The 23,530-nt window shown below is 41.9% G+C and overlaps 1 long non-coding RNA gene across 1 annotated transcript in view; it reads right to left on the reverse strand.

Moving 5' to 3' along the window:
• Positions 1-748: 748 nt before the first annotated feature.
• Positions 749-23,530, reverse strand: part of LOC144931350 (uncharacterized) — a 159,031-nt gene continuing 136,249 nt past the window's right edge. Inside the window, exons 2-3 of the long non-coding RNA XR_013636562.1 lie at positions 6,446-6,540; positions 749-809 (exon numbers count right to left, since the gene is read on the reverse strand). This is a non-coding gene — a long non-coding RNA (uncharacterized LOC144931350). The remainder of the gene's footprint in view (positions 810-6,445; positions 6,541-23,530) is intronic.

Genomic DNA, 23,530 nt, shown 5'->3' on the forward strand with positions numbered 1-23,530 from the left:
AGACTTCTGCTGGGTTGGGGGGGGGAAGGGCTGGGGCTGGATGTGAATCATTACTCCCCAAGTAAATACACAGTCAAGAAATGGTTTATTGTCGTATTTTAACATTGATCTGTGGGTGCCATGGAATAATAGAACGAGAGTGCAAGGGACATGAGTAAGGAAGGGTAGGTTGCACTTAAGTGTCAAAGATCGACGTTCATAAAAAGCGGCAAATTCCATTAAAGCCATAGTATGGAAATTTCCAATGAAATTAAGCACGTCTAACTACGAAGTCTGCAACGAATTGAATCAATCTGTTTGGAGTTTTTTGGGTTATTTCGTCACCTCGTGTGTTTTTTTCTTCTTCCATGTACTACTGTTTCCACCGAATAACCCAATCGCTTAGAAAATGGAATCTACTAAACATTAAAATGCAGGCCTCAGCGAGGCTGTCCCTGGATAAAGAATAGACATTGTGATTATTGCTTTTAAACTTTGCATTGGAACAAACTAGTTTTAACATCGCGAATATATGTGGCAATTATTGCGACGGTGTAAACAGTGCCATGCTGGTGCACCAACCAATATTGATTCGACACAAAACAGATTTAGTCTGCGGCAGTGGAGATCATGCTGCGTGGCTGTAGGGCATTGCTCTGCAGGTAATCCCTCAGGGTAGCAACAAAGGTCCCTTCTCTCTTTTCTCTGGAAAGATGAGAGAATCTTACCCACAGTCAGATGTCCTTCTTTTATCGTGGATAAGAATTCAGCCAGTGTCATTTGCGCCACTGTTTTAATTCACTTATTCCGTGCGCTGTCCTTAATTGACCCTAAAAAAGAGAAAGGAGAGAGTGTCCCGTCATGCAAAACGAAAACAACAAAGGAAAGAACTGCCAAGGCAAAGGAGAGCGGCCATTATTTTCTGGGCGATGGCGGCCTCTGCAATGTTGATGTGGCCACAATAAAAACAGAGACGTACGAGTGTGAAACATGAACAGGCCGCAGACCAAGTGAAGGAGCGAGTGAGGCAGACGCCATGTCGATCAGCCTGAAAATAAGAGCGTTCCAGCAGCACTTTCACACACGGTTTTTACGTGCTGTCAGGACCAAATACAAATGTAAGAACCAAATGTAACACTACCCATTCTATGTGTAACCCTAGTGTCTCCCGTCTCCGATTAGCGCGGCTGGCTTACGTACGGTGCAAAATAAGTTCAACATACATACATGGTCATAAACCACCCATACTCTTCAGCAAAATACCACACTATTAGCTAGGGTTGTCACGATATAATTTTTTCACAATACGATACAATGTACATGTTCACGATATGACGATTATGGTGATATAAATTCCCTATCGCTGTGTAACAATATTTCACATTTTATGGTCTTATTTTTTTCTGCATATCCAGACAGAATAAAGATTACTTAAAAGTTATCCAACTGTAGTTTCATTAACATTGGAACTGCAGTTGTCTAATCATTGCAAATACTTTTACACAAAACAATCAACTAAGAAAATGTCATCATACAACAGTAATGCTGTGAATTACTTTGATAAGCACTTTACAACACACTTATTTAATTGTGGGAAATGGTGATTACTTCGCAATGTCAATATCTTGTTATTTCAGACATTTCAGGACACATATAAATGAACAAAAAATGCTGTTGGCCACAATAACAATGTTTCCAAACGGAGTATTTACTTCTTTGGCAGACCTTATACCATACAGCATGAGCGATATCGTATCTACCTCGCCTGGTATACAGGAGGTTGTGGGTTTGATCCTGACCCTGATGCCTGTATATTTTTGAGTTTGCGTGTCTCTCTTCCCATGGTCTCGTGGATTTTTCTCCGCGTCCTCCGGTTTTTTCCTCCACAGGCAAGAAGCATGTATTTGGCTGCTAACATTTCCACACGATAAGCCACTTCATTGGGCTATCATTTGTGACCAGGTTGCTTCCAGAAAATAGCCATATAGTTCAGTGAGCCTTGCCTGGTCAAATAAAACATAGTTTAGTTAAATAGTATTGCCGGAGCATGGCAACTTTGGTATGAGTAGAGCTAAGCTACAGACGTCGCCAGTGAAAAGACAGTGCCTTACTCAAAATAGCAGATGCGTTCACCAGAAATACGTTCACCCTCTCCTTCACAGTGAGCATCAAAGATCAGCTGACGTCATTAGCAAGAGCAGGCCATAGTTTGCCGGCGTTTTGGTAAAAATATTTAAAACCAAATTACAAAAATGACCCTCAAATTATTCAATTGGGATTACAGATCGCAAATCATCACCCCTTACATTTTTTTGCAGACTGATACCCAATTTTATGATGGTTGCTGTGTCACCGTGTGTCCACAAGTGCAGCTGCCACTGAGGATGCCCTTTGAAATGTGTTGAGATGAGATGCGATATAAGTCCTCGATCGCATGCAAAGCGTTATGACCCTCCAACATAAAGGAGGGCATTATATAAAAACAAATGATTATTCAATTTTGATTTAAAGCTTTCGTGACGGCAGGGATTCATATTCTTGGTTCTTTCGGTAAAGTGGCGGACAAACCGCCACTTTTTTCAAATTTTCTTGCTGTGAATATCACACCTGATGATGATTGCTTGTGTTGCAGTCGAAACGTCGTGAGAGTTTTTATTGTTTTATATGTATATTATTCTATTATTTCCCTTCTACGTGACTTTACCGAAAAAACCAAGGATATAAATGATTATTAGTTGCATTAGATGGTGTAGAAATGTAAGCAATACGGTGATGTAAGCTATAGATAACATGAAATAATAACATTTGCTGTCCAAAATAAAGATTTAACAAAGACAAATTGCAAAAAATGAAGATTTGAAATGCATTACATGTTTTGAAAAGTATTCATATAAATTTTCCACGGTAAAAAATATAACCACCACACATTTCCAAAGCATATTAGAAATATTTTGGCATTTCTGGAATCTTACATTGGGTGACATTAAAAATATTCAAATGAAAAGAACAAAAAGTGTTAGGTTCATTAAAGGTTTCATTTGAATGTCTTAGCGCCTACTTTATCAGTTGCCGAGGCCTTCACTTGAGTTGGCCCAATATTAAAATTATGTTCGTGTAAAAAAGAATCCAGGTCATCTTTAGAACTGTATAGATGAATGCTATGTTTCCTGTCCGTATACAATGTTCACAAACCGCCGTCGACATTTGAACTTTTGATCTTGTAGTGCAACCGCAATAGCACCCACAGAGATGCTCAGCTTTCCACTGCGGTTTCCTTTTGGTCAATTTCTTTTCACTCGTATTGCCGCCTGAGCTTGAAATATAAAAAGGGACAAAAGAGGCTTTCTTATTGAAAAATCAATACTCCTTTCTTCTCGGCAGTCAATGGATGTAGGTTTTAGACTCAGCCTGCAAGTCTCAACTTAAAGGCACGCAAGAGCCTTAGTGTCCTCTTGCCAGCCAGCCAGTCTTCTCACAACTGCTACATTTACCATTCATGAATGATCCATAATTGAGGTTTTTGGGTGAGATTGCGTAAGTATGAATGTGTTGTTAAACCCGTCACTTTCCGACACAACCAATTAGAACGATTTGTCATGTCTAATAAATCTGGGTTTTTATTTACGTGAATAAAAATTACAATTGTCATGAGGGTTTATTGCTATTATTACTACTAGTTTTAGTTTACCAGGTAAGACCCACTTAGCTAATGCGGCCAGGTCACTTATTGTTTTCAGAAGCGACGTGGCCGCAAATTATAGCTCAACAAAGTAGCTTATCATGTGGAATTTATAGCAGCCAAATCACCTTAACGCATGTTTCTAAAGGTGGAGGGGAAAACCGAAGGACCTGGAGATAAAGCCACGCGACCATGGGGAGAACATACAAACTCCACATATAAAGGCGTCAGGGTCTGGATCGAACCCGTGACCTCCTGCATACCAGACGAAAGAGATAACATCTCCTAGCCACTGTGGTGCCCTTAGGATGTCAGATGGAAGCTCAAGTTCATGGGCGATCACTGGTGCCATCACTTCCATGGAATTCGGACTGCGGGCCTTTCTGCCGAAGGCTGTCATGGCAGTCTGGTTCCGTCGGGACCTTCACGTAAAATAATTTCTCTTTCAGATATAATTTCCAGTTTTAAATTAGCCACTTCTTAGCCATCCTCTCCACCATTGTCATTGATGAAAAGCGCCTTGAGATTTTCTGAAACGTGCGAAATAAACTATCATTAATTTACTTATTCTTTTATGATCCTCTAAGTGCTCCCAGCTTATACATGCATGCTATTTGTATATGTATATTGCATAGGAAACGGTTACATTTATATGCCAACGTTTTCTATGATGGAAAAGCAAGTCAACAAAAAAATACCCGTGTGTTTGTTGCTTGAATAACATTGTTTGTATCTGAGTATGACAAGAAAAATTGTCATGCATTGAACCTTACAATTTTTAGGGTGGGTTAAACATCTTTTATTCGAAATGTATTACTGATACTATCGTGCGCTACCTGCAAAAAAAAATAAAACACGAGCATTTTACGACGTGGAAGATATCGATGGAAAGTTTAAACTTAATCGTCAATGATGATTCGGACAAGATGAAGTTTAAATGTGTTCTGAAATGGGGCATCTTATTTTGGCAAGAACGCAAGAAGACACTTATAAAATTGTACATTTCCAGCCATTACCCCAACAGGATATGACCTACTCTGGACGATTACACTATGTAACACAATTTTTGTTTCTGGATAGTAAGTGTTTTTTCGTAATTGCTTATGCCTAAAATGTATAGAAAATGGTTATTATTCCCCACAAACTTTACTTTTGTGACGAGGACAGTGATATTTTAAAATGTACCTATTTTCAATGAGAAAACTGGCGAATTTGTGTCTTTTCGTTCACATAAAGTCAGAAAAAACGACATATGAATCGAAATTGACATGTATTTATACTAAAGAAATACAAAAATGACTATAAAAGATTTAGAAGTGAGTAGTTTTTCGAGATTTACGATTATAATGTTAATCACTTTCACGAATCAGCCCACAAATGTAGTCTCTCATCATGTTCTCGTTATACTGTCCTTGGTAGCGGCGTTCAAAGTCCGGTATATCCTGTTGGAAGCGCTCGCCTTGCTCCTCCGAGTACGCTCCCATGTTCTCCTTGAATTTATCAAGATGAGCATTAAGGCTTTGAACCAGCTCCACGTAGTTTTCGACCTTGTGATTGCCCAGGAAGCCACGAACCACTGTGACAAAGCTGTTCCAAGCCGCTTTCTCCTTACTAGTGAGCTTCTTGGGGAATCCATTGCACTCCAGGATCTTCTTTATCTGTGGTCCGACGAAGACACCGGCTTTGACCTTTGCCTCACACAGCTTAGGGAAGAAGTCTTGAAGGTACTTGAAGGCTGCCGACTCCTTTTCTACAGCTCTGACAAATTGTTTCATAAGGCCCAATTTCATGTGCAGTGGTGGCATCAGCTCCTTCCGGGGGTCCACCAGTGGCTCCCACTTGACCTTGTTCCTCCCCACAAAGAACTCGGTCCGCTGTGGCCAGTCCCGCCTGTGGTAGTGCGCCTTGGTGTCCCTGCTGTCCAAAAGGCAAAGATAGCAGGGAAACTTGGTAAAACCGCCTTGGAGACCCATCAGGAATGCCACCATATTGATGTGTCCGATGACCTCCCAGCCATCATACTTCAAGGCGTCCAGCAAAGTCTTGATGCTGTTGTAATCCTCTTTGAGGTGCACCGAGTGAGCCAGGGGAAGAGATGGGTACTTGTTACCATTATGGATCAGCACGGCTTTGAGGCTCCTGGATGAGCTGTCAATAAAGAGGCGCCACTCATTCTGGTTACAGGCGATTCCGATTGCCTCGAACAGACTGGTCACATTGTGGCAGAAGCAGAGCCCATCTTGACGGGTGAAGAAGCTGCAAAAAGGTTGGTGACGCTTCCTCTGATCTGCGAATTGCACACTTTCATTCAACCAGTTCCACTGCTTGAGCCAAGACGTCAAAAGCTCGGCATTGGTCTTGGTGAGACCAAGATCTCTGATCAAGTTGTTGAGGTATTTTTGGTTGGGATAGTATTGGTTTCTCTCCTCAGCTTCACCTCTCAAATTGTCATCTGGATCTACAACGTCTTCCTCGCTCACTGACTTTCTGCTCTATTTTAAAGACGGCTGCTCTTTCTCCAGAGGAGTGGGAACGGGGAGTAGGGCTGAACGATTTAGGGAAAATATCTCATTGCGATTTTTCTGACAGATAATGTGATTGCGATTTAATTTGAGATTACATTTTTTTTAAGTCAAGCTTCAGTTCAATATTCACTGCGTAATAGATTTAAAAGATGTGATGGAGCATTACCACATGATACCATCAAAATATGAACTGATCTATATATTCTAATGCAAGCATGATAGCAGGTGCAATCTTGCCAGTCCGACGTTTGGAAGGGTTCACCATGCAGAAGTAGCAGTTGCTTGAGTGGTCAGTAGGTTCCCACCAAATTCTCGGGATATCGAACTTCATGGGTCTCTTTCCCCCCCTGTACCATCCTACAAAAATACATGTATTTCACCCATGACTAATGTGTAAGAGATTCTCGCAACATTTTTCAAATATTATATATTTTTTCAATAACATTGAAAATTGTTAAACATTTTAAAATTCAAAACTTTTACAATTGAAATTTTTAAAACTAATTTTATAACGTCAAATTCCGAGCAACAATTGTCCATCTTACCTTCCAGAGTTTTTTTTTTATTGCTCGCAGGTGAAATGAAATGCCCAGGGTTTGTCTTGATCTCTGACAGGCATATGCCTTGTAGGCCTCACACATCTAAGCAGATGCTTCCACAGAGTACTTTTTCGCTCTTGTCTTGATAAATTGGCCACAGACATAGCAAAATGCGTCTGCCGGATGCTTGCAGCCTCTTGATGCCATCTCAGAAAAATGCAGACATGTATCCACTTAGGCAGCTGGAACTAAACTGAACTGGTGGGCGTAAGGCCCCTGTATTTATACTACTATTTATATTACTGAAAAGTTCTAGAATGTTCTAGAAGTTACTACAAGTTTACTCGGCACTGAATCTATCTGGAATGTTCTAGAAAATAGGTAAATAAAAAAATATCATTGTCCTGGTCACAAAAGCAAAGTTTGTGGGGAATAATAGCCATTTTCTTTACTTTTGAGGCATAAGCAATTCGGAAATAACACTTACTACCCAGGAACAAAAAAAAATCGTTACACAGTGGAATGATATTTAATGTCCGCTTAATGGCGGAGGGCATGCTTTGATAATGACCTACAGCATTGCGAGGTGAAGGTGGGGTTAAAGCTGCCGAATCCCAGCTCTAAGCCATTAGAAGGCATGCATAAAAACCATTAGCGCGTGAATGCGTAGAGCCTGTGTGTGTGTGTGTGCGGGGCGCGCCTGCATGCGTCTCTTGTGATCGGTTTTGTTTGAAATAACACACATTTGTATTTTGGCAGCACAATTACATGCACCGAGAATGGAGAAAAAAAAATCCCGCGATGGCTTCTCTTGTGTTTTTTTTTGTAGACGCCCCACATTAGACGCGAAATTATTCCACAATACATTATGAGGGCTGGAGCGTTAAGAAAAGCTGCTGAGAGGTGCTCGTGCGAAAAGCTGACTTTTCGATTCAGCACACTGCACTGTGTTGACCTTTCGTGTTAAGAAGATTATCTTGGGCTCCATGATACTTTATTGGCCACTAACAAACCGTGAAATTAATCGGGATGCACGTCTAAGGCTGGAGAATAGTTTCATAGTCCTGGGCCCTTAAATGACAGAATTTAAATTCACGGAATAATTTGAATATGTATCACAGTCTTAGGAATTTCCAGAAATGTGTGGTCATATTTTATTCGTTGTCTCCCTCGAGAAAGATATAATAAGATGTACGGACCATAGCGAGCGTGAACACAAGGCAAATGAATGCGTACATCTATATGCAGATGTATAATTTAAGGTGGGGGAAACGGGTAGGCGATCTGTTTCTTCTCTTCAGCAACTAATTGCATTGCATGTAGCTGATTTTGCTAAAAACTATGCGGAAAATTTCATTCCGTTTCTTGCTGTGTTTTTTTTGTACGCAAGTGTGTCTCAGGCCACCAATGGCACACGCCCAATGCATCCATCGCTTGTTCAGTTCACTGGCTACGCTACGCAACACATCAGGACAGAAAGTTCCTGCATACCAATGTTGTTGCTTGATGCAATCAGATAGAAAGTAAAGCAGTTCACAGTTTAATCATTAATCTACATATCTCTCCTTAGGGCAAGTGTGAGTAAACATTACACCAGTATTAGTTTCTTATTATTGGCTGCTATTTTAGAGGTGTGTGCAGTGAAAAAGAAGGCAGAATCACATAAAACTTTGTCTACCACATTTAATATAGTTTCTTTAAAGGCTAATAGTAACATATGAATACGAGCAATTTGTACACGTGAAGGCGTACAATTAAATATACATAATTGCAAAAGATTTGTTATTTCAAGGTAATTTACCGAAGTTGGAATATAATTCTTGAAATGGATTGTTTTTATGCTTAAGCTTTGAATTTCTTACGAAGTAAATTTATTGGGGGCAAATAAATAATGTTGACTTTCTTCTTGAGAAAGTCTCATTTCCTTTCCTGCAAGTTCTCAATTTTTGAAAACTGTCCACTCAATCTCATTTTTCAGGCCATACATCATTGGCCAAATTGATTTGACTGATCAATACAGTATTGAGCGTGGGTCTCTTCACTAATAAGTTCTTATAAATTCATTGCATAAACACTTTGCAATTATCATGTACTGTAACGTAACTAATTATTAGCATTTTCCGAACATAGCCCCACTGGGGTATTAAAAGCTTCTCCACATTCATTTGAATATTTGAATGCGCAACCTTGCCTAGTTGGAGCTGCAGCATAAAAAAGGTTACATGCTAGACTGCAATCAATGCCCATGATTACCTCGTTCACATGGCCAATTGCTTTCGGGCCCTCTTCCAGCTTTGCAATTCCATTTACACACTTTCATTAGTAATATATTATTATAATGCTCGTATTGCTATCTCTTGAAACACAAAGCCCAGTCGAGGTCAGTAACCGTAAGGTGGTCCAATCAGAGGATAGTGGACAAAAGACGTTTTTGATGGTCCTGATGATGATGATGCGGGTTTTGTGGAGATTGGGGGATGGCGGTGGCAGAGGTGGGTGGAGGGGGGGCGATAGAGTGAGAGTGTGTGGGGATTTCGATTTAAAGCTTTCGTGACTGCAGGGATTCATCTTCTTGGTTCTTTCGGTAAAGTCACGTGACTTTACCGAAAGAACCAAGAAGAAAAACGTGTGTGGGGAGTTGGAGGCATGGCGGCAAGGTCTGGAGAACATAGAGCAGAGCAAAGCAGAGGCGGCTGGTGAAAATCATTGAGCGATCGCCCTTATTATCTGCTTCTCTGGGAACAAGACCATTTTTCCCCAAGGCATCAAAGCTGCATGATAATAGCACGAAACCTCGTGCTGCAAGCCATATCCTGCTTAGGGCGTGAGCTCGTTGGCAATATAAAGCACATCTTAATTCCAAACTTGGCCCAATATATTCCGATTTACATTAAATATGTTGGCAAACTTTTTTTCTTCCGTTCCCTTTACCACAGCTATCGTAATAGCTTTGCTGTTTGTTCAACCAGGAAAAAGTAAATACATATTCTTGGTTCTTTCGGTGAAATCACGTAAATAGAAAACAAAAAGATAAAATATAAAAAAAATGATATAATAAAATTAAAATAAAAAAAATAAAAATAGCAAAAAAAAATCACAATTTTATTTTATTTTATATAAAAAAATATATTTTACATTTTTTTTGTTTTTACGTGACTTTACCGAAAGAACCAAAAATATGAATTCCTGCAGTCACGGAAGTTTAAAGTCAAAATGTAACCAAATACATACTGTATTTGCTGCATATACATTCTTGGCATGGATTTTTCTTTATTTTTTGTTTGATCAGCCACACTTACTAATGGGTAGACAAAAGCTTTGTGTCTTCTTTCTCCGCTAAAGAACCTCTACAAATATTACCCAGGCGCAATGGGAGGGTCTTGCAACAATCATTATATTACAGAGTGGAATCAAAGCATCATTGAAACCACTGTTATGCCAACCTTGGGTGGAGGCGGGGGTGTATTACATTTGATAGGCAACCTTGTAACGCATTATTCAAAATGAAGTAATGAGAATATAATTTTATTCCATTGAAATTGATCATTTAATAGCATCTTTTTTTTTTACTTTGCCCCAGATCGGCGTCCTTTTTGAAGGTTTCTAAAAAAGATTTTCCTGCTAAAACCTGTTGTGATGTGGGGGTCATAATCGTGGATCCTATTATCCGCGAGGTAATCCGCACATGTACTCCACTTATTAATGGGGTGGGCGGGGGGAGTAATTATCACAGAGAATGTAAAATAATAGAAATATTAGCATGAATTTTGCGGACTCTATAGCTCACGCAAATAATCGGAATCATGGCTAATAGGGTAACGGATAAGATAAGTTATCCTCTAAAGGCGAATGGTGAATCTTACAGAAAAATGCTCATTCTCAACGCTAATCTGGTTGTGACGGTCCCACCTGATGACGGAGACTTGTGTTGCCTCCGAAACGTCGTGATTTTTGTTTTTATTTTATTTTACTTTCTACGTGACTTTACCGAAAAAACCTAAGAAGAACATTCTCAACGCGTAGCGTGACCCCGTTGAAGTTGGAGGCACGCGACAACTGAGGGTGCGTGGTGCACGTCACGACGGTCAATGGTAAACAAACTTGAAACAAATGTTAAACGCTGAACAGAATGAGAGACCATGCGATACGAATCCGTCTATCGTGCAATCTGCTCCACCTCTCACACCCCCCCCCCCCCGTGACTTCATTGCCGCTGGTGTCATACAACGCAAAATGGTACCAGCGAATTATTATTTATTCGCACAAAACAGACAAATGATAGACAAACAGTGCAGATTAAAAAAAGTTAAAAGGTGTGCAGGTCAGGTTGGAAACCCAAGAGGGTTTATATGAAACCACACCCCCCCCCCCCCCCAAAAAAAAAGAACAATATATATACAAAACAGATTGTTCGATTCGTTAAACAAAGCATACTAATTATAATTAAACATGTAAAACTCGGTGTTAACAAAAAACACGTTTGTTTTTGTGTGCGCATGTGTGCGTGTGTGTGTGTGAGTGAGCGTGGAAACCCGGGTTCGATTCCCGCTGACGGCCAACACCAGTGACGACTATCTGAAACGGTCCTGGGCCTCCCCTAGGTCAACTCAACCTCAAATAAGTACCTGGTAAGATGTGTAAACATCGTCACTAGGGAGACAAAGGCGGCCGGGCGTGGTGTTGGTCACCCACCCCCTCGTGTGCCGTGCCGGCCTTTATAGGTGCTCGCTAACAGCACTTGCCCCTACAGTTTTTGAAGGCTACACGGGGGATCTTTGTGTGTGTGAGAGGCTACATGGAGAAGACTACTGGGTAGGTCTGCTCATCAGGCTGACCCGTAGTCGATTCGACTTGAGAAGTGGGGCTGAGCTTTTAGCAGACCCCATGCCCCACCTCCCCACCACCACGACCACTACGAGGCTGCTCATGTATATCAACCCTCTCTCCCACATGAACTTGGTTTTCAATTATTTAGGGCTGTAACACACACACAGCTATTACAGGGAGCATTGCTTTAAAAAAATTTCTGCACTTCAGTCTGCAAACACACGACGCGAATTGCATGTGCAAGCTGCGTTGTCGTTTTCATGTTTGTTTTCACATACCCTCGAATTTACCTTTTCAGCACGACTCAACACTTCGCCTGGAAACGCAGATGGTCACTGCAAAGACCGAACAAGTCCACCCGACTACGAAGTGTTTCTGCAATCGATGAAGTGTTGTACTCCATTGTGCTTGTCTCGTGCACAGCATACATATTAATAGAAATACAATGGAATGCATGGAGCACTTGGGAATATAATAAACCCTTAAATGAGTAAGAAACATACTCAACAGATCAAACATGTCTTGTTATATAAAACAAATAAAACACAGCCAGCACTTGCTATGAAGGAGGACCATTGTCTGAAATGTCGCATAATAAAATAAATAATTGCTTTCAAGGCTTTATTTTAGTGATGCATGTGTTGAGTTGTTGTTGTTGTTGTTATTTGTGCGTTTGCACTCATGCCAACAAAGTATTTGCAACTCGTTTTTTTATAGGTTAATGCGAAAAAAAGCATGCTTCACTCAACACATATCCTGCATGGATTATATGCGTGGCTTCTGAGGCTAATGCCCAAGGCATAGAAGTGAGTCGGTGTTGTTGAACTGAGCTGCAGCTTTGGGTGATAAACACATATATATAAAACATAAACGTGACTAAATTTCGATTTAAAGCTTTCGTGACTGCAGGGATTCATCTTCTTGGTTCTTTCGGTAAAGTCACGTAGAAGGGAAGTAATAACATAATAAAAATAAAACACAATAAAATAATTCTCACGACGTTTCGGCCACAACGCAAGCAGCCGTCCTCAGGTGAAACCAGGTCTGTTAGGTGAAACCAGGTCTGTCGAGGCGACAGACCTGGTTTCACCTGAGGACGGCTGCTTGCGTTGTGGCCGAAACGTCGTGAGAATTATTTTATTGTATTTTATTTTTTATTATTGTATTACTTCCCTTCTACGTGACTTTACCAAAAGAACCAAGAAGATAAACGTGACTGCTGATGAGACCCAGAAGGTAAAAAAAAAAACGGTCCAGAGTTTGCTTGCTTAAGCAAATGCTGTTGGAGAATATTTGTCTGGAAATCACAATGGTCTGATGGACCCAACATATTTTATTTAGTTAGTTATTTTTACGTGGAGATACAGAACCGGGACATCAGAAAAAAACTGGCGGCACGCATCATTGTCAACAAATCCAGGGAAGCAATAATCGTATGGTTTTGCCATATGTACGCTCGTATGTTGAACTTCTTTCGCACCGCATGTAGACAACGCTAATCGGAGGTGTCGGGGAAGGAAAAAACAACGAACCACACAAAGCAGTTTTAAATTAATGAGTTTTCAATTCAGATTTAAAAGTGTATAGATCCAGTGGCTTCCTAATATGATGCGGAGTAAGGCAAGAAACGTCATCCATAGAGTAAAAAAAAAACTATACAGGAGAGGGAGCGAGAAGATGAGATGGAAGGAAAACACAAACAGGGACTTGTAAGTGGCTGGTGGGATAAGGAAGGGAGGGAGTGCAAAGCCTTCTACAGAAGGAAGTGGTGGAAAAAAACGAAGGTGGCCAATCCCACAACAACTTACGAGGAGATGCCGGGTGGAGTCCTGCTTATTTCTGGTTTTAGATATATGAACTAAACTATTTTTTTTAATTTTACCAACTAAGGCCCACTGAGCTATTTCGCTCTTTTTCAGAAGCGACCTGGCCACGGATGATAGTTCAACGAAGTGGCCAATCGCGTGGAAATTTATAGCCGCCAAATACCATAAACGCGTGATGTTACTTCTAAACGAAGGGAAAACCGGAGGATCCGGAGAAAAATCCACGCGACCAGGGGGAGAGAGACACGCAAATTCCAAATATACAGCATGCGTCAGCGTGGGGATCGAACCCACGACCTTCTGTATACCAGGCAAGGTAGTTAACGTCCCGCCACCGTGAGGCCCAGCATAATAACATGACTAATACTCCCGCAAACAAGCCAGCTCTTGCATCCAGCCAGTTTAAATTGTCTCTCCTAACTCCCCAACCAAAGGAGTTAGGAAAACCGTCCCTAATGCATTGGCGGATTCAGGACAATTTTTATGTATTTATTGAACCCCCTCCCCCACCTCCCTCCTCCTCCTCGAGGGATATCTAGAGATCAGTCTGTGTGTCAGTGGTGGTGTTTGCACTCCTTTTTGGCAACACTCTAGCTCAAGCGGTGGGGCAGTGGTGGGTAGGCGGGTGGGGGACAGACGGAAGCGACTTCCACTGACTCTACGAGCAGGTGGTTGCACAGCGGTGCTGCTCGAGAAATTCAAATTGTTTAAATATTAGGAAAAGCTCCGTGGTGTCTCACTTAAGAACTGATGGTGTAGATATTACGTGGCAAAGAGCCACCGACCGATCCACCCAATTCAGTAGGTTCTAACTCTTAGCACAAAAAAATCACATTATTCAAATTGATGTATTTATATATTTAAAAAATACGGACGAAGAGGTATTTGCAAGTGACTACGCTGATTACAAGAACACAGGATGAGATGTTACTATCCTTTGTGCAAGCACTTCCAAGAGTTCATGAACAGTGAGCCTGGTGAAATTTGGGGAGTGCATCGTCAGTAGTGTAATATCTACTGTTGTGTTTGATAAGCCACTTCGTTGAGCTATCATTTGTGGCTAGGTCACTTCTAAAAAAGACGTATAGCTCAATGGGCTTCACCTGGTAAATAAAAAATATAGTTTAGTTTTGTGGTTTTAGTTTATATCAGTTGTTTGAGCACACTTCACCACTCTGGTCCGTGGTGCAGGTTGGTGACGGAATTATAATTTCCATTGCAAAATGTTCATATCACATTGCGAATATAAATCCACCAAACGCGCATTATTCATCAGAGTGCAAATGTTATTGAATTGTGTTGTGCTTGATTTTGAATAGGGTTGCTGCCTCTGAGAAACAATAAACCGGGACATGGAAGGTTTCAGAAAAAAAACATTTCATAATACCAGACGAGGGGGTTATTACATATCAATATATTGCCTTGATTTGGCGTTTTATTAGCACACAACTTACGTATACTGCAACCTTCAATGCCCCAGCAAGACTTACGGAATCCATGGATAGCTACCTAAAAAAGAGGACGATCTTGGAAAAATCTGGACAGGTGGCAACCACATTTAGTATTCCCATTGTGGTGCAGTAGAAGTGACCCAATTGAAAAAAACAAACTCAATGTCGGACGAGCTACAGTATGTAATCACAGTGCAAACCAGGTTAATATAATCAGGTTATTCATTGTTTAATTAAGAATTGCCATGAGAGCTGCCTTCATCACGGTGCACTTGGAGAGATTTCCTGTTAATGTGACATTTGCTGTCAAATATTCGATCTGCTGACGACAGCGGAGTCGGAAGCAGTGATTTGCGATGGGTCGCTTGATATGAGAATGAATGCAAAGAATGCCGGCAATAAATTGTGACAGGAAATATTCCCACGGAGTGATCCAGAGGCTTACAGAACTCACGCATGATGACAACAACAACAACAACAACAACAGAAAAACAATAAATAAATGAATAAATAAAAGAGACCTAGATCTGTGTGCAAAATATTAGGCCTATCGGCCAATGGGGCCTTCTAAATCAATGTTCTACAGACAAATGCGTGCGAGATAGGTAATGTATATATTTTCACTCAGTCGAATGCCTTTTTAAAAATAATCTACAGAGCGCACAGTGGCATTTGATATTCATTCGTCTTATCAGATTCTGATTGATATTATTACCTCCATAGTTGATCGTAAAGACATCTTCCCTGAACCGTGCTTTCTCCTGTGGTTGATTGGCCTCCGCATTCCATTCTATTCCACTCCCCAGTGATCTTCGTGAATAATTTACGCAGTGCGATAAGAGGTTAATGAGCCTGTAATTCATCAAGTCGCCGTTATCAGTGGGCCTTGCTGAGCAGGTTCTCTGTGCAGCTCACCTATTAGTCAGAATCTTTATTTATACTGGAAGAATCCGATGAGCTATGAAGCTCTTTTTAACAGATGTCCAGTAGGGGCGGGTCAGGAAGTTACAACAACACATTCCTGCGGAGGGAGCTGATAGGAACGTTGGGTTGCTCGGTCAATGGCCAGGGTCAACGGCGGCGTGGTGTATTCCGCAAATATGGCCGACTGTCAGGGCGGGCACAAGTCGGCGTGAGTAGGTTAAACGTTGAGTTTTATAAGGGCACCACGGGGTGACCAGCCCCTCCCCACCCAGCCCCACCCCTCCCACCTCCCACCCAGCCCCAACGCATTTGCGTGGCGACTGTTCACCGAGACGAGTTGAGCGGCGCGCAACTCAACACGTGACCACCGACGGATACTCTAAATATTAAGAGCACGCGCTCTTAGTATTGAACTGACACTAAAATGGGGGGAGAAAAAAAACTACCCGGCAAAGCTGCCAAAATGCAACACACCGACGTGCCAGTGTGCCCGCGAATGACATTCGTTGAATTTGGATGTATCTGCTACGACTCGTGTATCAGAAACATTGCACGTTGACGACGAATGTGGAATGAAAACTGCGTAGAGGCATGACGAGGCGCATTCTTGGATTTACATTGAGAGACGGAAATATGAACACACGGATTAGGGAAAACACACAAGTCATCACAGCGTGTGTACGTTGAACTCAATTCTCACTGTACGTAGCCAACCGTGCTAATCGGAGGTGTGCTGGACAGATAAAAAAACGAAACACAAAAAGCAGTTCGAAAGAAATGAGGTTTCAATTCAGATTTTAAAAAATGCATAGCTCCAGTGGCTTCCTAAGATCGGAAGGAAGATCGTTCCAGACGGCTAACAGAAGCGCATCTGAAAGCGCGCCATGCGGCGACCGTCTTTGTTCGACGGCAAACCAAAAGCGGCTGCTGCGATGATGACCACCGGAGTTGGCTTGATGGTTTACGCTCCTTCACGGGATCGGCAAACGTATTGCGGTTCACGTGTGTCAAGCACTTTGTTGTGTGCAATGAGCGCGACCTGGTAAGCTCTTCGTTTTTGGCAAACCCAAAGTCAATGCGGCTCGGCGAGCACTGCACGCGACGTTGCGACTCTAAATGAACGCTTGGCAGGACACGCTGCTGAAGGGGACGATGACTGGTGGTCAACTCTGGCTACGGAGTAGCAGCCAGAGCAGAGAGAACGCTTTGGAGAACGACCACTTGCGCAGATAGACTGACGTAGAGAGGTGATACCCACGGTGGAATTACAGGACTGAGTGGGGCGACGACGGCATGGGGAGGCTTTCATTCAGCAGTGGATAAAACATGGATGGTAATGTTTTTTTTAATGAATTGAAATGTATACCATTAATGAAACCTTTGAATGACATGGTGTTTTTTTACGATGAGCCAGCATTGAGGACAAATACACAGATCCCCCGTATAGCCTGAAGAGACTGTTGGGGGCAAGTGCTGTTAGCGAGCACCTATGAAGGCCGGCACGGCACACGAGGGGGTGACTGGTGGTTAACTCTGGCTACGGAGTAGCAGCCAGAGCAGAGAGAACGCTTTGGAGAACGACCACTTGCGCAGATAGACTGACGTAGAGAGGTGATACCCACGGTGGAATTACAGGACTGAGTGGGGTGACGACGGCATGGGGAGGCTTTCATTCAGCAGTGGATAAAACATGGATGGTAATGTTTTTTTTTAATGAATTTAAATGGATACCATTAATGAAACCTTTGAATGACATGGTGTTTTTTTACGATGAGCCAGCATTGAGGACAAATACACAGATCCCCCGTATAGCCTGAAGAGACTGTTGGGGGCAAGTGCTGTTAGCGAGCACCTATGAAGGCCGGCACGGCACACGAGGGGGTGACTGGTGGTTAACTCTGGCTACGGAGTAGCAGCCAGAGCAGAGATAACGCCTTGGAGAACGACCACTTGCGGAGATAGACTGACGTAGAGAGGTGATACCCACGATGGAATTTCAGGACTGAGTGGGGTGACGATGGCATGGGGAGGCTTTCATTCAGCAGTGGATAAAACATGGATGGTGATTTTTTTTAAATGAATTTAAATGTATACCGTTAATGAAACCTTTGAATGCCATGGTGTTTTTTTTTTACGATGAGCCAGCATTGAGGACAAAGACACAGATCCCCCGTATAGCCTGAAGAGACTGTTGGGGCAAGTGCTGTTAGCGAGCACCTATGAAGGCCGGCACGGTACACGAGGGGGTGGGGTGGCCAGCACCACGCCCGGCTGCCTTTGTCTGTGTAAACATCGCCACTAGGGAGCCGCTATTCCTTTATATTTACAAGACCCCTTTCGCCCCCATGTTCCAACAAAAGAACTTTGGTCTTCTGAGCCTGGCCTGTTGTGTGTGCCAAGGTCACGTCTTTGTGCGATGATGATGGGGGACCGGGCCTTTTCTCGTGTGGCCCCCAGGCTGTGCATTTCCACTTCCACTGGACGTTTGCTCTGCTGACTCCCTCGTTTTATTTAAATCGCGCCTTAAGACGCTCTTATGTTTATGGGCTTTTTTTTTACACACTTTTATTACACACCTTTATTTAACTTGCCCTGTTGTCTGTTTGTATTCTTTCAAATATTTGACGCTTAATATCTTCGTATCTACGAAGCCCAACGAGCTGAACATTTGTACACAGACTTGCCGTCTTGCGTGACGATTTAAGATTTAATTTAAAGAACCGGTCCAGCTTCTGCCGATATTGGGTTTCTTCGTATTTTTGACTGACTTCATTATTGCACTATTTAAAATATATTATAATTATACAGGCAAGAATGAACTATTGTTATTGTCTGGGTTGAGATCTTGGAATGAATATGTCCTTATACAAATAGTTTTTACAAGAATAACATTAAAATAAATTCGGTAAAAACATGTTTTTCAATGGACACAATTTTAGTGCACTCAAAAGTAGAAAATACATTATTTTGCACCCAGAATTAATCAAATGTGATGTTCCGAATACAAGTGGCTGGCTTGCATAAACAAAATTAAACATATCAAAAGGAAGCAACCCACTTTTATTCAGCACATCGAATTTTATTTAGTTGACTTTAAAGTGCAAATAAAAGCATGTGCATTGAAAGCTAGTTTTTTTGCATATTTATTTTTTTATTTCTTGAACCCTTTCTTTTGGGGTTTGATTGTATTGGCGTGAGCCTGCGCGCGTGTGTGTGCGCGCACAGCACCTGGTGACCTCCGGGTGAAATGCGCTCTAGAAGTGCCAATTATTCTTTTCGCACAAAATATTAATTTAATCCGGAGTCGACCTTGGGGAGGGCCCACTCGGGACTGTCTCATATAATCATCACTGGTCTTGGCCATAAGCAGGAATCGAACTCGTGTTGCTGGGATCAGTAGTGCAGCGCGCTAACCGCGACGCCACCGCATATATATATACATAACGCGACGTTTACACGAACACCGCACGTTACATTCATGCACATTACCAAACCAGCGCAGCCTCTTGAGAATGAAACACTGCAACTAATAACAAAAACAACTATTTGACAAATTATAGTGCCCTAATTAATGTCTTTAACTTTAATGCATGTATATAATGCGTGTAAATAAACACATTCGTTTGCGGTTTTTTTTACATTCAAGTAATACATCTCCCCCCCCCCCACCCCCCCACCCCCATGTGACCGTGAATAATGGAAAGCAAAAAAATCACCGGAGATCCATTGAAACACCTGCTTGTGAACAAACCCGTTCACAAATAGACACGTTATTAGCTTTTGTCATCCCTCACAATCAGAATTGTTCCTTCTGTGTGGTTTGCTTGGGCGCTTCATTTCAGGGTTTAGGCAAATGAGGTTTGTGAAACACACACACACACACGTGTCACGGCATTACAGCTGCTCATATATCACGAATTATCAAAATTCTACGTATATGTATTTTAAAATTACAATTGTACTTTGTAATTGGTATCTTTAATTGTAATGAGTAATTTAGCGGCTATTTAGTTTATTGTCCCCCCCCCGCACCTCCGATGAGGGCGGTTGGCTACGTACGGTGCGAAAGAAGTTCAACATGCGCACGTACACACTCACCCGAAAGCAATTGACACTTTAAAAATATAAATTACAGGAGGCGCAGTTAATTGATCGTCTATATCCGCATTGCATTTATCCAGTATTTCATCGGAAGCAGTGGCAATGCTAACGGAAGGTAATGGGGACAGAGGAGAAGCAAGAAAAAGTAAACCCGTAAAAACAAAGTGTTTCACTATAAATCCTTTATATGCGTGGCGGCTAGAGTCTTCTCGTCCTCTGGCTTGAGATGGCTGCCACCTATGGGTTAGATGATTGTCTGCCAGTATTAAGCAATTGGTAATTAAATATTTAATTTGTTTTCCCTAAACAGTGTAAAATTTTGGGAATTTTTTTTCACGAACATTAATTGTCTCGCACAACGAGTCTGTGTGCAAAATGTCAGCTCGATTGGATCACGGGAAGTGGGTTCAAAAACGACCGAAAGATTTGCACGGTCGTAAGCAAGCAAGCACGCAAGCAAGCACGCAAGCAAGCAAGCACGCAAGCAAGCAAGCACGCACGCAAGCAAGCAAGCACGCAAGCAAGCAAGCAAGCACGCAAGCAAGCAAGCAAGCGAACTTAATATAAAGGATTTAAAAAGGAAAGATGGCATGCTGTGATGGAGGACGAGGAGGCACGAGAATGAAGAGGATTGAAATCAGGTTAGATACAATCATGATGATGATGATGTTGTTGATCGCCAACAGTGGAGAACTCCTGCTCCTGCCAGAAGTTTATGGACCGTCGTAAATGGGCCTGGGCAGCTCGAAGAAACGGTAATTTGTAATTTCGAATGTATTTTTTCCCGTCGCTGAAATGCAATTTAATACACACACAGCGGTTTGCTGAGTGCAGTATTAGTGATTGAAAACTCTAAGCCACTTATACACTATAAGATTGCGGAGATGTTTGAGAATCACAAAAGCATGCCGATCATCAGCTTGCCACTTATAGCACGGGCCCAATCACCTGCTTGCTCATGAACTTTCCAAGAGAATAAATGAATGGAGGGCGTTGCACTCCCGTCTGGCACAAACCACAGACCGTCAATCCGGCGGTGTTGCTTTCTCACAGCATTCACGGAGATGACAATTCACAGCCCCTAAAGCTAATGCAACAGCACTTAACCTATTGGCCTCACGTATTATCTTCATTCCATTAGGTAAAAGCACAAATATAAATATATATTGGGGGAGGGGGCGGGGGGGGGAGATAAAATGTTCTCTCCAAGGTGGACAGTGTGTTCCTGATTCGTGCATCGGCGATAAATTAAATTTTAGTATGATTTTCAGAAGAAAGTGTGACATCTCCATCGCCAGCAATGGAGTGAAACACCAAAACATCGTGTTTTTGAGCTGTGAAATTGGTGTTACATATATTCCAAGCCTTCGGATCCCATTTCAACTTTAGTCCGTTTGCAAATTGTTGCGAGTTACAGGTACTATTTTTGTTATTCTAATTGTTGAAGTTCAACAGGTCTTTCTACTGAACCACGGTCTACGTTATATATATAAAACTGTATACATTCACCGCTACCATTTTCTTAAAGGGCACGTGTGTATGTTATCATAAATAATGTGGCAGACCGCAAAAGGCACTGCAGCAAAATACTTGTGTTGTTCTGTGTAATATTAGCAGATCTAGATTTCCCAACTTCGCCAACCCACACTGTGAACCAACGTGGTGAAAATCTAGTTAACTCGACCCCACTCCCTACAAGGCATGGGGAGGCCTTCATCCAACATTGAATTGATAAAAGGGCTGTACATGTATATATGTATTACATGTGTATTTTCACCAGTTTAATGTACATTCTTATTCTTCTTCTTGATTCAGCAGAGAAAGCATACGCAAGGTTAAAGATAAAATCACAACTGTGAAGAGAATTGAGAATGACTTGGGCAGGACATGATCACTCAAAGAGATGATGGCCAAGGTACGGTATTCATCCCAGAGAACGTTATCTGAGGAGATGGAGTAATGAAATTGGCTCGATTGGCGCCGCGGTAACGAGATGTTAACTACCTCGCCTGGTATACAGGAGGTCGTGGGTTCGATCACGACCCTGACACCTGCTCTATATTTGGAGTTTGCATGTCTCTCTCTCTCTTCCTGTCTTCGTGTGGATATTTTCCGGGTCCTATGGTTTTCCCCTGCACATTTAGAATCAACGCGCGTTTCGAGTATTTGGCTGCTCTGAAACTCAATGTGATAAGCCACTTCGTTGAGCTATGATTTGTGGCCAGATCGCTTCTGAAAAAGAGATACACAGCTCAGTCGGCCTTATCTGGTAAAATAAAAAAAAATAGTTTTTAGTTCATTATTACATCGCAGGCTCGTGAGAGATTATGGTGACTTATGAAGGCCTCTGTCCAACAGTGGATTGGCTTTGGCTGACAACCATAACAATGATGGTTATTGGTTACCTAAATCAACAAATGTGTACATGGTACCCAACACAAGGTTTGACTTGAAACGAGCTACCATGGAAGATGAATGATAATAATCACTGCAGTGTGCATTTTGGACGTTGTTATCCGCTCTCTGAAATTCAGCAGTGGTGCAGTGATTAGCTTCACTGCATTGTGAATCCAAAACCCCGCTTTTGATTCCCAGCCAGAGCAGACGTCACTCGCTAGTGACGTCACTCGGTCTTTGGCCACAGCGCAAACGTCACCGATGCCCTCTGGGCGATTTTAAAGCGATGTCCCCACGATAAGATACGGTGTGCGTGCGTGCGCGTGTGTGAGATGGGGAGACATCCATTCAGCAGTAGAGTAACAAAGGCGTCTGCAGCGAAATGTAAACGTGGCACGCTCTCCACGACGCGAAAACAGTGCAGCCAGTAGGTGGCAATAGCGCATCGATGAGCGGAAACATATTTTTGTTAAAAAAGACGTGCGCGTGTGTGTGTGTGAGTGCTGGACCCAAGGTAAAGTAAACACGCAGACTAAATCATAACGGAGTTTTCACAACAAATATTGACACGGTCAGTAATGTGCGCGTCTAAATTTAAGCACAATATATGAGAGAAAAAAAACTAATTGTAAAGTTAATTCCAATGTAAATCTACAATCGAGTGAATTGTTACCTTGAGGCAGACTGAGCTACTTAACACGTTGCTCCACTCCCGGTCTAAACTCTCAGGGGATGCTTAAAAAGGTCTGCAGCATTTAAATAATGTATTATTGCCGTTATTTTTTGCACGTGCTTTATCAGCATTAAATGCATCTGCGCAAGATGTAAAACGTGAAACTAAATGTGTCAGCTTTACTGCTATTTTATTTCTTTGTGTCCCAGCCCGTAAGCTAACGTCAGTAGCAAGGTATTTGTACAAGGCGTGTCCATAACTATTCCAAACGATAGTTGCTAAATCCTCATTTGTTGAGTTAATTTTAAATGTAGTTCACTATGGCATTTTTTTCACAAGCAAATAAAAAGAGTCATATTCTTAGGTTTTTTCGGTAAAGTCACGTGACTTTACCGAAAAAAACCTAAGAATATGATTCCTTGCAGTCACGAAAGCTTCAAATCTAGAAATAAAAAGAGCTCACAGATTCATCTTTAGAATCCTTATAAGTGCACTGACGATATCGGTAGGGGTGCCACTCAAAAATGGCTTGCTCATACCATTCTAGTGTAAGGACTTCAACCAGAGGGAACTCTATAGAGCTCCTTTCAAGGAAGGCATTTTGGCCTA

This window comes from Lampetra fluviatilis, chromosome 4 (genome assembly GCF_964198595.1).
Source record: "Lampetra fluviatilis chromosome 4, kcLamFluv1.1, whole genome shotgun sequence".
In the NCBI taxonomy this organism is placed as follows: domain Eukaryota; kingdom Metazoa; phylum Chordata; class Hyperoartia; order Petromyzontiformes; family Petromyzontidae; genus Lampetra; species Lampetra fluviatilis.